Source organism: Budorcas taxicolor, chromosome 8 (assembly GCF_023091745.1).
Source record: "Budorcas taxicolor isolate Tak-1 chromosome 8, Takin1.1, whole genome shotgun sequence".
Lineage (NCBI taxonomy): Eukaryota > Metazoa > Chordata > Mammalia > Artiodactyla > Bovidae > Budorcas > Budorcas taxicolor.
Genome location: NC_068917.1, coordinates 35,686,411 through 35,700,614, shown reverse-complemented (window position 1 = coordinate 35,700,614; position 14,204 = coordinate 35,686,411).

Sequence of the window (14,204 nt, the reverse complement as noted above, 5' to 3'; positions counted from 1 at the left end):
ATTTAATGTTCACTTGGAGTTTACTGTATTTTCTGGACACTAATTTTTTCTAGCTAAGTGTGTAGAAAAATCATACCAACATGTAGCTTTGGATGGGTTTTTTTTCCTCTTTTTAAAATGTTATCAATAAAATTTTAAATAAATCATGATAAATCTGTTATCCTTTCTTCAAAGTCACAAATATAATTCTTTATATTGTCTTCAGACAATTTAAAGGACTGCTTTTAGGTTTAAATTTTTATCTACTTTAGCTACATAAACACATTTCTGTTTTGATATATGGGTCTAAGGTGTATATCGTAGCATGTTAATTGCCATAGCTTTGGATATGTCACTATATCTGGACAGGTAAATTTACCTTCCTAATATTCTATAAGACTAAGAAAAAACTGAAATTTGTTTGAAATTTAATTGAATCAATAGAGATTTGGATTCATTAATCCAAAAACATACTTATTTTTATAATCAATTTATTTTATATTCTTTAGGATAATTTCATTCTTTGGATTTTTCCATGAAAAGTGTATCTAACATTTATTGCTAACTTTCTATTCATTGTCTCTCTTTTCTTATTTTTCAGTTTAGTATATTACTGTTGGTAAATTTATCAATTTCTCCTTATATTTCTATGAAGTTTTCATTCTATATAAGGCCTTAGTGACATAGTATTTTGAAATGATCAAATCTTTGATTCCATAGAAACTTTATTATTACATTGTGATTATCTTCAAAGTTTTGGTTTTGTTTTTGCCTTAAGACATACTTGACTGATAGTAATATAATTATATCAGATTCATATTGGTTGTTCTTTGGGATCACATGTCTTTTTACACAATTTACGTCAATCGTTTTAGTTTTTTATATTAGGTACATTTCTTATATGATTTTTTTATAGTTTTGGTATAGAGCTTACATCTTATAGTTTTAAGTTTTACAGATATTTATCTTGTAGCTATTGTCTAAAAAGCAAAATTCTGCTGAGTAAATTTGAAGAAGTAGTTTGCTTTATTAGGTAATTTATGAATCCAGCAGTATCCTGTCTGGTAACTAGAGGGGTGCTCTGAGGGGCTATACTAAATGAAAGATTTTTATAGAAAGAACATATTATCAAAAGAAAACACAGGGTTATTTTACACTAGGACAACTTCTTTTAAAGGAGAATGGAACTCGCATGGGTTTTATCTGCAGATTACCTTATAGTGCAACTCAGGAAACTGCAGATTGTTTAAAGTTCATTTTCTTAGAAGGGTTTGAAAACTGCAAATAATTTTATGAATGTGCTATTGTGGTGGACACTTTGGGCCTGTTATTTCTTTATTTTAAAACTCTGATCAAGCAAAATGTTCCAATATATTAAGCAGCTTTTAAAAATCTTTATACAATGGTTTTAGTTTACAATAAAACAATGGAGCATAAAGAGTATTCTCATATGCTCTCTACCTTTATATTTGCAGAGATACTCCAATTATCAAAATCACCCACCAGAATGAAACATTTTTCACCAAAGATGAACTTATATTGACACATCAGAATCAACCTAAGTCTATACTTTACCTAAATATTTACTTTTATTGTACATTCAATAAATTTGTTCAAAAGTATAATGACATATGTTCATCAATATAATATCATAGAATATTTGCACTGCTCTAATCTTCTCTGCTATGCCAAGTCATTTATTCCCTCTTCCCTGACCCATGGTAACCACTGGTCATTTTATAGTTTTGCCTTTTCCAAAATGCTATATAGTTGGAATCATATAATATGTAACCTTCAAATTTGCTTCTTTCACTTATTAACAAGTATTAATGGTTCTTCCTTGCCTTTTCATGGCTCTATAGCTCCTTACTTTTTAGCACTGAGTAACAGGCCATTGTCTAGATGTACTAGTTTATCCATACACCTAGAGAAGTACATCTTGTTTGCTTTACAGTTTTGGCAATTATCCAAAATAGCTGTTTATAAACATGCTTTCACAGCCATATGCATAGGCATAATTCCTTTGTGTAAATACCAAGGGGAACTACTGCTATGTCATATAGTATTTGTACATTTAGTTTTATAAGAAACCACTAAACTGTCTTCCAAAGTGGCTGTGCAATTTTGCATTTTCATCAGTAATGAGTGACAGTTCCTATCATGTCACATCCTCACCAGCCTTCTGTGAAGTCAGGTTTCCACATTTTGGCCATTCTGAAGTTTACATAATGGTGTCTTAGTGTTGCTTTAATGTATATTTCCAGTTGTCATAGGTGCAGCATCTTTTCATATGTTTATTTGCCAGCTTCATATATTGTTTGAGTTATTTTAGGTTTGGGGCCCATTTTTTAATCAGATTGTTTTCTTATTGTTGAGAACTTTATGAGTTCTTGGTGTGTTTTGGATAGTGTCCTGTATCAGATGTGTCTTTGCAAATATTTTCTCCCATTCTGTGTCTTGTCTTCTCATTCTTTTAATACCATCTTTTGCAGAGGAAAAAGCCTTTAGTTATAATGAGGTAGAGCTTATCAGCATTTCCCCCATGAATTTTGTCTCAGATATATCTAAGACTGTCATCATACTCAAAGCCATCTACTTTTCTCCTGTGTTATCATCTAAAAGTCTGTCGTTTTGCATTTTCAATTTAAGTCTCTGTTTTATATAGATTTTCCATTATGAGTTAATTTTTGAAAGGTGTAAGGTCTATGTCTGAATTCTTCATTTCACATGTGAATATTCAGTTGTTCTATTTGTTGAAGATGCTGTCTTTTGCTATGTATTACCTTTGCCCATTTGTCAAAGATCACTTGACTATATGTGAGTCTATTTTGGAGCTATTTTATTAATTGATCTATTTGTCTATTCATTTGTAAATACCATTCGGTCTTGATGAACTTCCTAGTAAGTCTTAATATTGGGTAGTATCATTCTTCTAATTTTGTTCTATTCATTCGAAATTGTATTAGCTATTCAGGGTCTTTTGCATTTTCATATAAACTTTAGAAATAGTTTGTCGATATCCATATAATAACACGCAGTGATTTTGATTGGGATTGCAACGATCTATATATATCAATCTGGAAAGAGTTGACATCTTGATAACTTGGAATCTTCCTACTTGTGAGCATAGAGTATCTCTCCATTTATATATTTGATAGCATTCATCACCATTTTACAGTTTCTTTCACAGAAAACTTCTATATATTTTGTTTTATCCTTAAGTGTGCTATTTTTGGGACTTCCCTGGTGGCTCAGATGATAAAGCATCTGTCTACAATGTGAGAGACCTGAGTTCACTCCCTGGGTTGGAAAGATTCCATAGAGAAGGAAATGGCAACCCATTTCAGTTCTCTTGCCTTGAAAATCCCATGGACAGAGGAGCTTGGTGTAGGCTACTATCCATAGGGTCACAGAGAGTCGGGCACGACTGATGAGTGCTTATGTAAAAAAACTTATCCTTTCAATTTCTGCTTGTTCACTGTTAATATATAGGAAAGCAATTCATTTTCATATATTAACCATCTATTTCTTCGACTTTGTAATAATCATTTATTAATTCCAAGAGTTTCTTTGTCTAAAAGAAAGAAATGTTTTATATGTAGAAAATCATGTCACCTACAAATAAGACAACTTTGTCTTCCTTCTCAGTATATATATATACTTCCTTCTCAGTATATATATATGTTTTCTTATCTTGCCTTATTGTATTATACTGAAGGACTTCCAGTATGACGCTGAAAAGGAGTGGTAAGAGAAAGCATGTTGTATCTGATCTTAGTGGAAAAGCTTTGAGTTTCACACCATGTTTTTTTTGAGACTAGTCTTTATCAAGATGTGAATGTTTCACTCTATTTTTATTTCACTGATAGTTTCTACTATAAATTTTATTATTTTTGCAAATTTTTTTCTGTTAATATAATGTGATTTTTATATTCTGTTGTATAAAAGATTAGATTGATTTATGTTCAAATGTTGAACCAACTTTGCATAGCTTGATAAATCCTGGTTGGTTTTGGTGTATAATTATTTTTATCTCTTTTTAGATTTCATCTGCTAATATTTTGTTGCATCGCACTTTTGTCAATTTTTTTCATCTCATGAAGAGAGACAATGGTCTATAATAATCTTTTCTTGTAATTTTTGGGGGGAGTGTGTTTCTGTATTAGAATAGTACTGGCCTTGTTGAATGAGATAGGAAGTATTATATCTGCACCTATCTTCTAAAAGAGATTGTGGACAATTAGTATAAATACTTCCCTAAAATTTTGTTAGAAATCACCAGTGAACCAATATGGGTGGTCTGTTGCTTTTCATTTGGAAAGTTGGTTTTGACTGAACTTTTTCAGTAGATAGTAGGCTGCAATTCAAGTTGCCTAATTATTCTGTGAGTTTCAGCAAATTTTTCTCCAAGGAATTAGTCCATTTCTTGTAGGTTATCAAATTGATGAACATAGCCCTGTTCACAGGATTATTGCTGTCATTTTATTCATGATAGGACCTATAGTTATTTGCCCGTTTTCATTTCTTATTTTAATATTCTAAATCCTTTTCTAAAAATCTATCTGAAAATAATTATTCATTTTATTCATCTTTTTATAGAATAAGATTTGCTTTGTTGATTTTTCTGTTTTGACTCACTGTTTTCAGTTTCATTGATTTCTATTCTAATTCTTATTAATTTTCCCATGCTTATTTTTTATTTGTTTTTCTAGTTTTAAGTTAGAAATTTTGATTACTGTATCTTTCTTCTTTCCTGATACTGTGCATTCAATAGTAAAAATTTCCCCATAAGAACTGCTTTTTTCCTAAATTCTATAAATCTTGATAAATAATATATTCATTTACTTTTATTTCAATGTGTTCTAAAATTTCTCTTGAAACTTATTTTTGACAGATGTTAATTTAGAAGTATGTTGTTTACCCTCCATATATTTGGGGATTTGCAAGTTGTCTTTCTGTTAAGGCTTTCTACTTTACTTCCATGGTTGCCTGAGAGCTTTTCAATTAATAAGAAAAATATTAAAGCTTTATAGAACTTGTACATATTCCTTCAATTTTTTGAAGGAATTGAATTCTTCAATATTCCTTTTTTATGTAGAACCAGATTTTTGACCTCTAATATATTCCTTCTCTTTAAAGAATGCACTTTTAACATGCCTTGTAAGGCAGGTCAAGTGACAATACGATCAATATTTGCTTCAGAAAATGTTTATTTTTCCTTCACTTTCAAAGGATAATTTCATAAGGTACACAATTCTATATGATAGCCTTTAAATATTGCTGGCACTCATATCTTTATAAAGCCATCTTTTTCTTCTTGAGTCTATTTTCTTGCCAGTATAATCCACCTGAATATTGTCTCTTGCCACTCATTTGAATATTGTCTCTTGCCACTCCTAAATCTATCACATAAACTCACTCCTAAGTCTCCAATCTTGTATTATCTTTAGAGTGGTCACTTGTTCATGAAGGTCTGATGCATATTCACAAAATAATATTCATCACTGACCGGTGGCCTTGTCACCTATTTTTTGTGCTCTGATTACATGAATGTTACCCAAAACCAGTCATCTATGCCATTCCTTTAATTTATTTTTATTCATCTGGATTTTCTTTGCATCAATTTTTATTTATTCTTTGGCTGCACCATGTGGCATGTGGGATCATAGTTCCCTGACCAGGGATCTGACCTGTGCCCCCTGTAGTGGAAGCACAGAGTCTTAACCAGTAGAATTCCAGGGAAGTCCCTATGCCACCCTTTACAGTTACATCATTTGTGCTATCACTGACACTAACATAGTTCATGTTACTATTACCTCTTTCTGGTTACCATACCAGGGCTTTCTTCTCCTGCCTTTCCAATTCAAAAATCCCTGCAAAAACAGCTAAAGTAGAACTTTAAAAATGCCTATCTGATAAAATAGACACTATAATAGTGGCATTTTAAAAAGAAACAGCAATTATTTCTGATCTGCACTTGATATAGGTGAAAAGGTGTTTTATATTAAAGGTAATTCTAGGGAAGTTTCGGAGAAGGCAATGGCACCCCACTCCAGTAATCTTTCCTGGAAAATCCCATGGATGGAGGAGCCTGGTAGGCTGCAGTCCATGGGGTCGCTAAGAATCGGACACGACTGAGCAACTTCACCTTCACCTTTCACTTTCATGCATTGGAGAAGAAAATGGCAACCCACTCCAGTGTTCTTGCCTGGAGAATCCCAGGGACGAGGAAGCCTTGTGGGCTGCCGTCTATTGGGTCACACAGAGTCGGACATGACTGAAGTGACTGAGAAGCAGTAGCAGTAGCAGGGAAGACTATAAAAAACAAAATACATAATGTGAATAGAACAGAAGCAGAAGATATTAAGAAGAGGTGGCAAGAATGCATGGAAAACTGTACAAAAAAAGATCTTCACGACCCAGGTAATCACGATGGTGTGATCACTCATCTAGAGCCAGACATCCTGGACTTTGAAGTCAAGTGGGTCTTAGAAAGCATCACTACGAACAAAGCTAGTGAAGGTGATAGAATTCCAGTTGAGCTATTTCAAATCCTGAAAGATGATGCTGTGAAATTGCTGCACTCAATATGCCAGCAAATTTAGAAAACTCAGCAGTGGCCACAGGACTGGAAACTGTCAGTTGTCATTCCAATCCCAAAGAAGGGCAATGCCAAGGAATGCTCAAACTACTGCACAATTGCACTCATCTCACACGCTAGTAAAGTAATGCACAAAATTCTCCAAGCCAGGCTTCAGCAATATGTGAACTGTGAACTTCCAGATGTTCAAGCTGGTTTTAGAAAAGGCAGAGCAAACAGAGATCAAATTGCCAACATCCGCTGGATTATGGAAAAAGCAAGAGAGTTCCAGAAAAAAACATCTATTTCTACTTTATTGACTATGCCAAAGCCTTTGACTGTGTGGATCACAATAAACTGTGGAAAATTCTGAGAAAGATGGGAATACCAGACCACCTGACCTGCCTCTTGAGAAACCTATATGTAGGTCAGGAAGCAACAGTTAGAACTGGACATGGAACAGCAGACTGGTTCTAAATAGGAAAAGGAGTACGTCAGGGCTGTATATTGTCACCCTGCTTATTTAACTTATATGAAGAGTACATCATGAGAAACGCTGGGCTGGAAGAAGCACAAGCTGGAATCAAGATTGCCAGGAGAAATATCAATAACCTCAGATATCCAGATGACACCACCCTTATAGCAGAAAGTGAAGTACTAAAAAGCCTCTTGATGAAAGTGAAAGAGGAGAGTGAAAAAGTTGGCTTAAAGCTCAACATTCAGAAAACGAAGATCATAGCATCTGGTCCCATCACTTCATGGGAAATAGATGGGGAAACTGTGGAAGCGGTGTCAGACTTTATTTTTTTGGGCTCCAAAATCACTGCAGATGGTGATTGCAGCCATGAAATTAAAAGATGCTTACTCCTTGGAAGGAAAGTTATTACCATCCTAGATTGCATATTGAAAAGCAGAGACATTACTTTGCCAACAAAGGTCCGTCTAGTCAAGCCTATGGTTCTTCCAGTGGTCATGTATGGATGTGAGAGTTGGACTGTGAAGAAAGCTGAGCGCTGAAGAATTGATGCTTTTGAACTATAGTGGAGAAGACTCTTGAGAGTCCCTTGGACTGCAAGGAGATCCAACTGGTCCATTCTAAAGGAGATCAGAACTGGGTGTTCAGGAGATCAGTCTTGGGTGTTCATTGGAAGGACTGATGCTGAGGCTGAAACTCAGTACTTTGGCCACCTCATGCAAAGAGTTGACTCATTGGAAAAGACTCTGATGCTGGGAGGGATTGGGGGCAGGAGGAGATGGGGATGACAGAGGAGAGGATGGCTGGGTGGCATCACCGACTCGATGGACATGAGTTTGAGTGAACTCTGGGAGTTGGTGATGTACAGGAGGCCTGGTGTGCTGTGATCCATGGGGTCACAAAGAGTCAGACATGACCAAGTGACTGAACTGAACTGATCTGAATTAAGGACAGTAGAAAATTGGAATTTAGAAAAAAAATACACTATACTGAAGTTAGACTTCTTTATAGGTTCTATTTTGAAAATGCAACATGATTTATGTTTTTTGCATTTCAGTACAGTTTAGTAAAGGACATGTATTTTTGAACTATACTTGTATTATGATTGCTACTTTTCTTTTGGAATTAATTAGAAATTAATTTAACTACTTGGGACTTATTTTCTTTATCTGCTGTAAAAAATAAAAATACAGAGAAACTAATCTCAATGAGGCGCAAATATAAAAAAGGTATCTAACTCCTAGAATCATCTTGAGATTTTGGCAGTTAAATAGATTAATCCACACACAACACTTCAGTTCAGTTGCTCAGTCATGTCTGACTTTTTGTGACCCCGTGAACTGCAGCATGCTAGGCCTCCTTATCCATCACCAACTGCCAGAGTTCACCCAAACCCATGTCCATTGATTCAGTGATGCCATCCAACCATCTCATCCTCTGTTGTCCCTTTCTCCTCCTGCCCACAATCCTTCCCAGCATCAGGGTCTTTTCAAATGAGTCAGCTCTTCGCATCAAGTTATCAAAGTATTGGAGCTTCAGCTTCAACATCAGTCCTTCCAATGAACACCCAGGACGGATCTCCCTTAGGATGGACTGGTTGGATCTCCTCGCAGTCCAAGGGACTCTCAAGAGTCTTCTCCAACACCACAGTTCAAAAGCATCAGTTCTTTGGTGCTCAGCTTTCTTCACAATCCAACTCTCACATCCATACATGACCACTGGAAAAACCATAGCCTTGACTAGATGGACCTTTGTTGGCAAAGTAATGTCTCCACTTTTCAATATGCTGCCTAGGTTGGTCATAACTTTTCTTCCAAGGAGTAAGCGTCTTTTACTTTCATGGCTGCAGTCACCATCTCCAGTGATTTTGGAGCCCCCCAAAATAAAGTCTGTCACTATTTGCATTGTTTCCCCATCTATTTCCCATGAAGTGATGGGACCAGATGCCATGATCTTAGTTTTCTGAAATTTGAGCTTTAAGTCAATTTTTTTCACTCTCCTCTTCCACTTTCATCAAGAGACTCTTTAGTTCTTCACTTTCTGCCATAAGGGTGATGTCATCTGCATATCTGAGATTATTGATATTTCTCCCAGCAATCTTGATTCCAGCTTGTGCTTCTTTCAGCCCAGCGTTTCTCATGATGTATTCTGCATATAGGTTAAATAAGCAGGGTGACAGTATACAGCCTTGTCGTATTCCTTTTACTATTTGGAACCAGTCTGTTGTTCCATGTGCAGTGCTACTTGTTGCTTCCTGACCTTCATGCAGGTTTCTCAAGAGGCAGGCCAGGTGGTCTGGTATTCCCATCTCTTTCTGAATTTTCCACAGTTAGAAGTTGGCATATTGAAGTACTTAGTGTTAGATGTCATTATTGTCATTGTGTTGTCATTTTTAAATTATTGAATTCAAGAAAATTGTATTTTATTCTCTCAATTTATCCTGTATTAGTAAATAAGTTAATGTTAGACAAGGACAGTTTATAAATACGTTACCTTGCACACCAAAATGTTTCATCAACTTGTACATTTAACATAAGTTTTTATTAAAAAATAAAAGGCATCTATTTAAGTGTAGGATTTTGGCCATATTATGTCACAGTACCTACAATTCTACAACTAAAAATTTTAAGTTTTGAAAAGTTTTACTTTCAGCATTATATTTAAAACTGTCACTAGTAAAAATCAATACCCTAATTTATACATGTACTAAGTCACTTCAATCATGTTCAACTCTTTGCAACTCTTTAGAACAGAGCCCACCAGGATCCTCTGTCCATAAGATTCTCCAGGCAAGAATACTGGTGTAGGTTAACATACGCTCCTCCAGGGGATCTTCCCGACCCAGGGATTGAACCCACATCTCTTCCATCTCCTGTAGCGGCAGCTCGGGTTTTTACCACTGGTGCCATCTGACATTAAAACTTTATATACAATAGCTTTAACCATTTTCTAGTACAATTTTTATGTAAAAGGTCTCCTTCCATTTCATGTATATATAGAGAAAACTATGAAAAGGGCAAATAACCTACAGTTCACGAAGATATTATCTTATTGTTTTGTTTGCTACATCTACAACAGATATTATAGTAAATGATTCAATTATATTTTTTCCAGAAACAGGATTTATCATTAAAACAAAATCTTTAGTAAACTAAAATAACATTGCTAGTGGCAATGTTACATTAAAATTTTACTTTTTTAATGACAAATGAAAAGACATGAGGTTGTTTAATTTTTAATTTACTATATATTGTAGGGTGTGTATTGATATTTAAATTTAGAATATTTAAAAAGTAAAACAAAATTTATCTTATCCTAATGTTTTAGGTGTAATCTTTCAGTTTTCTTAATAAGTGATATTTACATGTCTCTTAAAATTCATAGCAAAATAGAGATGCTTAGAATGAAATTAAAAAGTCTTCTTTCCTCCAACATCCTTTCCTCAAATGTGAGCATATTAAATTTCTTGTATTCATTATTTAAAAATATATTAATGTTCATGTAAATACTTTATTTCCTATGTCAATATTGTCACTTAATGATAGTATTTTACACGTAAAAATAATTCTATTTCTCATGCTGTCAAATACCCACTTTATTATATTGTATGAATGTATCATAACCTTTTAAACCAGTTCACTATAAAATCAAGTAATTTCCATTACATGTTTGTATTTAAATTTTTGATACATATTTTTAACGATAGGAAATCTTCATGATAAGAATGATACTGAATTTTTCTTATCCTTATACTTTTATGACTATTTTATAATAAAATGAATATAAACAAATTATATTTTAGAGAAGCAGTTAGCAAATCATAATTTCTGTCATATAAAACTGTGGAAACAATATTTTATTTAGCCTTTTCTATGCTGAGATCTATAATTTAGGAATCTGATGAATTATGAGCACAAGTGAGGGTACATTTTTCACTCCATGGTTTACTATCACAATATGAATGCAAAACAAAATAGGCATTACTTTTGACAGATTCTCCACTTTCACATCTAAGGTCTTTGTCTTCTGTCACTCTGAAGAGCCAAGGTCAAGGAGATCCAAGGTAGTTCACCTTGGATACAGACTTGACCATCAAAATGCAAGCTGTAATATAGAGCTGAACATTTGTCAAAGGTTGGTGAACATGTGTCCCACATTCACATTTAAATCTGCCTGTACAGCACATAAGAATTGGTGAAATTTAAGAAAGTGATTTGTCAAAGAGGAAAGTTATGGTAATTACTTTCAGAGTGAGAGTTACTCATTTAGAAAATTTGAAACATCAGTGATCCAGATGATACAAATGGGACATCAGCACACATTTCCAAAATTATAGTTTTATTTTATTTTTTCCAAAATTATAGTTTTAATAAAATAAATTTAAAAATGCTACAGCTTATTCTCAAGCAACTTTTTAAGATTGTTCTTTTTGTCTACAACTGAGGGTAAAATATCCAAATAGAAAAAAAAAAAATTTAAAGCTTCATCAGGAAAAGGTTTTATTCAGTAATGCATAGTTCCTTGTGATGGAGAAAATGTCAGTGTAGTCAGGGTGAGTGCTGAAGTATGTAAAACACAGAAGGGAGTGCTAAAACTTGTATTAGCATAATTGATATTGACTTTAACATATGAAATAAGTAAACTCAGAAATCAGAGCATAAGTACAGACCCATTTTGGGAGACTTTTATTTTCTAAGTATCTGTAAGACTATAAATAACATTAATTTTCTTAACTGGAAAAACGTAATTCTATTTTTTGTAAAACTCTTTGCAAGTAAAATTAATAGTCTTTCACCTAAACATTAATGAAGTAACAAAAGAATTTTAACAGTGGAAAAAAAAGCAATGAATATACTCTATAAATAATTAAAGTGAACTATACAGTCCATGGAATTGTCCAGGCCAGAATACTGGAATGGGCAGCTTTTCCCTTCTCCAGGGGAATCTTCCCAATCCAGGGATCAAACCCAGGTCTCCAGCATTGCAGGCAGATTCTTTACCAGTTGAGCCACAAGGGAAGCCCAAGAATGATGGAATGGGTAGCCTGTCCCTTCTCCAGTGAATCTTCCTGACTCAGGAATGGAACCATGGTCTCCTGAATGCAGGTGGATTCTTTACCAACTGAGCTATGAGGGAAGCCCCTTGCAGTTGATAATTAGGGACAAATACATACTGAGGTTTGAATTTAATTTCATATAAAACAAATATTTTCACAGAGTTACTGTATTTTGGAATGTATTATTTTTGTTCTCAAATTTTACTAACCATTTTATATAACTGTTTGCTCTTTTGATATGGAATATATATTTCAGGAACAGCAAAGTTCTCATTAATATTTAACTGCATCAGCTAATAGTAAACATTGGAAAGGTAACAACTGCTCTCATTTTTACCAAGAACTTGTTAATTTAAATATAGTTTAAATAGTGATTTTTTTTTTTTAAGGAAAATGGGAAACTTTCCTAAAAATATGGAAAAATGGAAGAATAAAAATTCCCTGTTTTTTAAAAATCACATCAAGTCACTGACAGCATGTTTAGCATCCTCTTGTAGAAGAAATTCTCATTTAAAAATTACTTGGTGTCTAAGGAGAGTTATGCTGTATAATATATTAAAATTTTACAGACCAATCATATTTTGCCAAAAGATGAACATCCCTAATTCTAAATATTCCTAATACTAAGTATTAAATTTTAAGAAACGTAAGCAACTGGCTCTATTCATATTATTATGGTAGATTTTCTCTTATTCATGTTTTAATTATGTCCTGTACATGTAAGTTTAAGACATATTGCAAACCAGCTATATAATACAAGAAATGGGAACAAAGCTTCCGTCAACTGATTGAGAAAAAAACTTAGAGCTTTACGTGCTCAGCTGTGTCTAAGTAAACCAATTACAGTCAAATTGAAAGCATTTTAAATGTAATGCATGATATAACTTTGAAAGACTACGTGCAGAAATAACATTTATATTAAAATCTGAGATTTGTTTAGTGTTTAAACTTAATGAACTGTAGAAATGCAAGGTGAAAGGAAATCTGTGCCTTCAACAATTTTTCTTATGTCAAATTGATCTTCTTGTCTAATACTTTGCTTTTGTCAATATAACTAGAGCATTTACTGTAAATATGAACTCATTCTAAATTTCTGCAGCTGAAGAAGAGAATGTTAAAAATATTATTTTTTCCTGTTCATTTGCTGCTTAACTCTAGATCATTTACAAGTTTGCTTCTCTCATACAAATGGGTCATCTTTTCCACCAAATTGCAACTACACTGACAAGTAATGAGCCTTCTAAATCTATTAATAGTTTTTCTCTTACCAAAGCTTCAGTACACAGGATTAAGTATTACAAATCTCAGTTTGCAATGGGTCATTCTCAGAAAAAGGGAATAGCTTTTAATAAATGAAACAAAGATGAATATTTTTACTGATAAAAGTTACAATTGACAAAGAAGATAGACATCATAAAACAACTCATGCTTAGCAACAAGGAAACAAAGATACATAAAGCAAAAATCAGAAGCAATATAAGGGGAAAGAAAAAATATATAATCATAGTGAGACATATTAACAGTTCTTTGAGGATATCAAGTGCAGAAAAAATAATAGAAGCATCTTGAATTGATGTCATTAATAATTTAAATATAATAAATTTCTATTATATATCCTACAAAAATATATTTAAAATTTTATATCTCAAATGTTATCAGATACCCATAGGACACTGAGGAAAACTGGCAAAAAGATAAACATTACTAAATTTCTTTTTATCATTCAGTTATACATAAACACATATTATTTTTGAAATTATTATCTATTCTAGGTTTTTTCAAGATATTGACTATCCCTGTGCTAAACAGTAAACCTTTGTTGCTTGTTGGGTATCTTTTTCTTTTAAGTTAGAAATCTAGCATTCTACTTATATGAACTCAAATAGAATCAGAATGTCATACTATTTTTAGGCAAAAATTCATAAGTTTTCTAAAATATATGTATTACACATATTTATATATGCCCTGGGATTTCTTTGGAGGGAATGATGCTACAGCTGAAACTCCAGTACTTTGGCCACCTCATGTGAAGAGTTGACTCATTTGAAAAGATTCTGATGCTGGGAGGGATTGGGCGCAGGAGGAGAAGGGGACGACAGAGGATGAGATGGCTG